The sequence below is a fragment of the Cucumis sativus genome, chromosome 1 (assembly GCF_000004075.3).
Source record: "Cucumis sativus cultivar 9930 chromosome 1, Cucumber_9930_V3, whole genome shotgun sequence".
Classification (NCBI taxonomy): Eukaryota; Viridiplantae; Streptophyta; class Magnoliopsida; order Cucurbitales; family Cucurbitaceae; genus Cucumis; species Cucumis sativus.
This window is the reverse complement of record NC_026655.2, coordinates 30842581-30850033: the sequence shown is the minus strand read 5'-3', so window position 1 is coordinate 30850033 and position 7453 is coordinate 30842581. Positions and strand designations below refer to the sequence as shown.

General features: G+C 30.4%; 2 non-coding genes across 2 annotated transcripts; one reads left to right on the top strand and one right to left on the bottom strand.

The window, feature by feature from the left end:
- The first annotated feature begins 5292 nt into the window (after window positions 1-5292).
- Window positions 5293-5364, top strand: TRNAG-UCC. Its single transcript has one exon. It is a non-coding gene; the product is annotated as a tRNA-Gly (tRNA).
- Window positions 5365-6276: 912 nt separating this feature from the next.
- On the bottom strand, window positions 6277-6348 carry TRNAG-UCC. Its single transcript has one exon. It is a non-coding gene; the product is annotated as a tRNA-Gly (tRNA).
- Between the last annotated feature and the right edge of the window lie 1105 nt (window positions 6349-7453).

Here is a 7453-nt window from a genome sequence, read left to right as displayed (position 1 = left end):
TTGCTTCTCACTTAACCCAAATAGCAAATAGCTTCAACCATTTCTCACGAATAACATTATCGCACGATTATATTTTGACTATAAGAAACCTTCCACGCGAACTAACCAACTATTACTCGCATAGAACTCTTATCACGAACTTAAACTCCAAGGCTTTCTTGCAAAATTCTTCTCCGCAAAACACTTGGTTCTTCTCATGCAGACCACCAAAAATGCCTAGTCTAACACTGTCAAAACTTTCACTTCTTAACGTATGCGAAGAGTTTTGCTCTTCTTATCACATAACTTCTTTTGCGAATTACCCACTTAATCGCAAAAACGTATACTTAACCATAAAAGATTTTATCGCTTAATCCTTTTCGCGAATTTATTCAAACGCCAACTTCTTAGTACTTAGCCAAATTTGACTTCCTTACTTAAATTAGAAGTGAGTTTCACAAGTTTCCCTCTAAAAATCCTCTTTCAGTTCTTTAATTCAAATATCTAAAAGAGAAGGAGAGAATTGCGAGAGAAAGAGAGGGACAAGGAGGGATGAGAACCTCGATGTCGTCACTGTGCTCGTGGTCGAACACCATTTCTACTATTCATCATCGCCTGTCGTCGTCACTCATTTCGATAAGTGTTTAGTTATTGTTTTGTTTTGGATTTGGTTTAGTTAATAAATTAGTTTTAGATTTATTTTTTGAAATACTTTTAGATTTATATTTTGAATTAGTTTTAGGATTTAAATTTTGAATTGGTTTTCGGATTTATGTTTTGAATTAGTTTTAGGATTTAATATTGCATTTGAATTGGCGGGGGGAGGGGTTTATATTGAAAACTTAGTTTTTTATTTGTTAGTAGTTTTATTTTTATTAATTTTGTGTTAGTTGTCTTTCACAACTTTATTGAAATTAAATCAAATTGGAACCCAAAAGAGTACCTCACGGTAAAAAATAAATATAATAATTGAAAAAATATATATATTAAAAATATCTTCCAACGCACAATAGGCATTGGGAATGATGCCTTTGCCCCGATGTCTTGTGAACCGCATCTGGGCAACCATATCCGACGTTGCATCAGGAGTACCTTTCTCCCAACGTAGGCAGGGGACGTCAAAAATCCCCTATTGTCGACGTGCTCCATCTGTCGGCACTGATTGCGTCAGAAGTAAGGCATTCTCGATGCCTTACCATTTACGCGTCGAGAATCCCTCCCCTGACGTACTACTGCTGATTTCCTTCCCGGTGGTAGCATGTATGTTTGGAGATCTTTTCCCGATGCCTTAGGGTATATATGTTGACGCTTGATCGCATCAGGAGACCCTTGATTCCTTGTAGTGCAGCCATAAACTTTGAGCATGGAATACAAAAGCTTTTCCACTTGTTACACGAACAGTATCGCTCATATGCACTTAGTCGTAATATTTGGATGTTTCCTCCTTTAGAATTTAGGTCGTGACATCATTTTTTCACATGAAAAATGCCTTGGAATCTATCTTACGATTGTATATCATGCTTACTAGACCTTGCAGTCCATTTTAAAAAGAATTTCAAGTGCGTACCTCAACATTGCCGCAATTAGCATAACATGCATATAAAAAAATCTATTAACTACTATAAAGTTGAAAAATCCATACCTTATATATTTATCTCAATGTTCTGATGCAACTCTTATTTCCTCTCTCCTTTTTCAAAGTAATTCACTTGTATCGAAATCCTTCTTTAAGGACTTCATTTATGCACTCCAATAGAATTGTCGTCATCCACTCGTACCAAAATCCTCTGTCATATGCATGTGTTCACTACTTTATATGAATGCCATTAAAAACAAATCATACAGTTGTTGTTTATTCTCATTAGATCTTGAATTGCTTTCTCAAAATTTCAAATATAGAATTGACACTCGACACGATAAGCGTAGTTCTTCAATGGTGTGAATTTATACATTTTATGGAAATTGTTGACTATGGCGTAAAAAACATTTATGATGACATCTCGATCTTGTCCACCCATTCTCCATATTGTTCACCACCGATATAATGTCAGCATGTCGATAAAAAACCAAGCATACTTCATCGTGGCTCACAATTTTTTTTAGGTGTTTGTAAAAATAATCCTCACCTCTTTTAGCAATGGCAAATGCTAATGGTAGAAAATGTCCATTTGAATAAGTAAATGTAGAAATTAATAACTTCCCTTGATACTTTCCATACGAGTGTCGTTGATCTGAATAAATGGCCTACATCTACTAAAGGCTTCTGTACAGGGATCAAATGCCCAAAATACTGATGATAATCTAACGTCTCCTTTCGTAGGTGTGTTTTGGACCCTCCATTCAACAAATGTTATAGGATTGGTATGTTTCACCACGTGTAACCACCTAGGTAATAGTTTGTATGACTCATCCAAATCGCCAAGCACTTTATGGCCACTACTTTTCTTTTACCTTCTCATGCCCTATGGTAAGGAAAATGGTAGCAAAACTTTTTCTTGATCATGGATTGTAGTTGTGCTCCATTTTATCGACAATTTTCTCTAACAAATTCACAAAATGCTCGTGCAATCATTGAAGAATCCAATTACACATGACTTTGACTAAGTTCTGAGTAAAAGCATGTAAAAGCATGTATTTTGGTCGGACAACTTTGTGATCTCAAATATATAAACCAAGAGATTTTTTCATTATTGCACGAAGTCTCCATCTGCATCTTCTTCCAACTTCTTACATCGAATGACTCACTTTGGTGGTGTTCACTCTACTACTTCATATGGTGTGTGACTCTCAATAGAAAAACATTTGACTATATGTTGTAGTGTTTCTTTGTCTTCACATATCATTCCCTTATACAATTTTGTGTTGTCGATCACCACCGAAATTATAATTAGATCGTGTTCTCGAACGTTATCTACTGCATTCATGTCCAACTCAGTGAATGTATTTCAGGAAAATTTGTATTCACGACTATCAAAGTTCATCTTTTTGAATTCATCATTAGTCTTTGTATTCATTGGTAGCTACCATTTCTTCTTCATCGCACATTGGTTATGCATCTGATTGCGCATTAACATCAACATATTCTTCAACATATTACAGTTCTACATTTAAGTTTATACACAAATCTACCATACTCACAATGCACATACAAATGCACCATGTTCGAAAATAGCGGTACAATTGAAAACGTGGTGTTCACTACTTGTTTGTTCAAAATAGGAAAAGACATAAACTTTATCGATCAGGATGAGGTTAAATTAGGGTGTTTATATATTATTTTTGTCAGATTTGAACTCATATCTACACTAAGTGATAATCCAACCATTTGGAGTAATCGTTAACAATGCCACTGTTCACATTTATATTAAAATTTTCACATTGAGATTGGTTATAATAAACCCCATTGACACCGCCAATCATATTGCCATTTGTAAACAACATAAATGCACATATTTTTCTATCATTTTCTACAATATATAAAAAAGAACAAACAATATACATAATTAATTATTTAAAGAAGACACTAGAATAAATTTGAAAAATAAAAAAAAAAAGGATAAAATCACATAAAGCATAAAAAAAAAATCAATTAGATTGAACCAACAAAAGAAATATACAATCACATAAATCACATAAGCTAAACTTACTACCATGATCTAGAAATTATTCGAACTAGGATTTAACGATAAAATGATAATAGTTATTCATATTTGGGTCTTTTTTTCTTATGTTAATGAAAATGTAATATTTAGTTATTCTTTAATATAAGAAATCTAATATTTAGGATTTCTCTTTTTAATTTACTCATGTTAATTAAAAATAAGAAATTATAAAAAACAAAAAAACAAAAAACCTAAAAGATTATCTAATAAACTTTAATTATATAGTGTGGTATTAAAGCATAAATCTGTCATCTACTAAGTTATAATTATATCAAATAACTAAAACAAGATAACTTGGAGATGATGTTCAATTAATTATCAGTTTTCCTTTCTAACCAATCATACAAACTTAATTTGCTTGTCTAAATCAATAATTAGTTATAATTATAATCAATAACTTATAATTACGTATAATTAGTTCTAATTATTTTGTAATTTTTAGTAAAAGTAGGTTACAAAATGATCCCAACCTAACTCTACAAAACATAGTATATTATAATCTCGTCTAAGTAATGAGTCCACCATCCATCTGGTCACTAATCCCACTATTATAAAATGACATTTTAACACCTATATTAAATTCATGTAATCTTTTTTATAAACATAAGCATAATATACATATCACACATATAACCAAAAAATAATTTTTAGAATAAAATACTAATACAATTACTTTAGTTAATGAACAACTTACAAATTGAAGGGCGGTTTTGCTATTGTCTTTTTTTTTTTTTTTTTTTTGTCAATTCAAGACAACAGGATCGTAAATGACATGAAAATATGATATATTTGTTGTTATATATATATTTCAAAGAGATTTGGTTAGAAGAAAATATGCTGGTTCATGTTTACTTTTTTTTCAAATATCTATAAAATAAAAATCTAGTCAAAATTTATGTAAATAATTTAGAAAAATATGAAATTTACAAAAATAGATAATATATCACAAATCCTTCGATTTGTTGGGAAAATCCCTTTTAAGATTTTGATAGAAAAATGATGAGGGAATGGAGGAAAGGGAAATAAGGAGATCATGGAGAAGAAAAGATATAGTCGAGAGGTAGTGCAAAGAAGAAGACGAGAGGTAGTGCGAAGAAGAAGACGAGAGGTTTTGGAATACTGTTATAGTGTGAAGGATGAGAATGGAAGAAGATTTAAAAGGGGAAGTAGGGCGAGTCTTGTTAAGCTCTGAGAGGTTACCATCAATGGAGGAGGAGACATTTTTATGCCTAAAACTTGTATCTTCCACACCTCAGGCCTAAAACTTGTATTCCCGTTCTAGAAAGCTTGCCATTAACGAATATAGATATGTGACTGAAGCTTAAAGCTTCCATGGCCATGGCAGAATGGGCAAGAGCATGCGTAGGTGTAGATAGCAAGTCAAGAATTGAATACTCGGCCTGTTTTTTTATTAAGTGAAATATTCATTTTTTTTTAATAAATTAGGATGAGTTCTACTGAACAACGTCTTAATTAGTTTGAAAACTGACTCATTTTTCTAAACATTATTAAAGTAAAATATCCCATGCCGAAGTAGGTCCTTTTTGCTCGTTTGTGTTTATTGGTTTTAACATTTTCTTGCATATTCAAAAGATGTGGTGTCATTAAACTAAAATTTAAAGTTTAAAATATATGATTTCATGCATATTCAGCGTTTGTAGTCCAACGGTTAGGATAATTGCCTTCCAAGCAATAGACCCGGGTTCGACTCCCGGCAAACGCATTTTTCCATTTTTCATGTTTTAAATAAATACATTAAAATTCTGAAACTGAGATCTTCCTTTGCCAAGTCCAATAATGAATCAACCATTATTATAGTATATATAAATATTATTGTAAATTGGGATTATGAGATGGAAGAATTTTATACACATAATAATAAATTAAGCCTTTTAAAATTCTCTAACCCATACTTTCTACCAATTTATTCAATTTAAATGTATGATATTTCTTTCGACAAATCATTGTTAAGTGGAGAGGGAAGTGCAATGAGATAAAAAAAGATTAGAACATAAAAATCAATAGTGAATCTAGAAAATCGCATCATTAATTAGGAGAGAAAAATGCAAGAAGTCAAGATTTATTTCTTTAATGTTAAAGATCTATACAAATATTTTCTTTCATTTCTTTAAAAATATTATCTTATTTCATATTTGTTTGAAACTATTTTTATTTTTGTTATTTGTTTAGTTATATAAATGAGTGGAATGAACAATTTTCATCAATATCCTTTTTCTACTATATCTTTCTTTTATATTTCTAGTTAAAAATGAGAAAGTAAAATGACTTTATTTTTTATTATATCTTTTATCTTAAATGGGTATATCTCTTTGTTTTGCTTTTGTAGATCAAAACTTTAAAGTTTCTGAAATCTTTGAAATCAACTACTCTTTTCTCTAAATATTCAAGTTTCTCTAAATATTCAAGTTATTTCCATCTTGTTTCTTCTGCAATTTTTCTTTTATGTTTTCAAAACTATTTTTAAAATAATCCCAATTTATAATGATATTTATATATATATATTTTTTATATACTATAATAATGGTTGATTCATTATTGGAGTCTCTGCTTGGCAAAGGAAGATCTCAGTTTCAGAATTTTAATGTATTTATTTAAAACGTGAAAAATGGAAAAATGCGTTTGCCGGGAGTCGAACCCGGGTCTATTGCTTGGAAGGCAATTATCCTAACCGTTGGACTACAAACGCTGAATATACAAATACATATTTATTTTAAATTTTAATGTTGATATTTTAAACCGTGCCCTGAACTTTTTGAAAACTTAAAATGTATTAGTAGTCCCTTTCTATTTTCTAAAAATATATTCACATACTATCTTATCATTTCTTAAATTAAAACTAAACTATTATTATTATTATTATTATTATTATTATTATTATTATTAATATTAATATTATTACTACCATTATTATTATTATTACTACTACTACCATTATTACTACTATTATTATTATTATTAATACCATTATTATTATTATTATTACTATTATTATTATTATTATTATTACTATTATTACTATTAAAATATTTTTGGATCTTAAATGAAATTGTATTTGGAATAAGTTGATTTGTGATTGCTTGAATGTTCAAGTGAAATTTGAGAAATTGAGGCTGTGAATTTTTCCATTTAAGGTTGCGTTGGATTAAACCGTAATCTTGGGGTAAGTTTCGATAATTTTGGTTGCCTAATTAAACAGTAGGGTGATAGTTGACAAAATTATTAATTTTAATTTTGTTCATGTTAGGATTGAGTATTGAGAGGATTTGATCTTTAGCAAATCTCCAGGTAAGAGATTCTCCTATTAGACCCCACTTTGAAATTGCATATATGTTATGTATTACTCAATAGTGTAGTTAAGGGAGATATAATATGACTATTTAAGATGGCCTTATAAATGGTTACTTCGGTAACCATGTTATGATTGAGATACAATATGATTGAGGCATGCTATGTTTGAGTTATGTCTTATTGAGCTATGATATTTATGTATAGGCTATAGTGTTCTGTTAAGTCGTACCATATAGGTGTCCCTTAGGATCACCATCTATGTATGTATGTGTGGCTAGTTTTGATGTGTGATTTGACAGGATTACTTACCGCCCGACTCTCTTTTAAGGTGATTCCTTCGGATTCATCGAGAGCCCAAAGGCACAACAATACAACAATATGTCATACTTTATATAGGACTCTAATGGGAGACACGTAGCTATACTAACAATGGGTCCCTTACTGAGTATAAATTTATACTCATTCTTTTAAACGTTTAGTTTTACAGGTATAAAAAGAGGTAA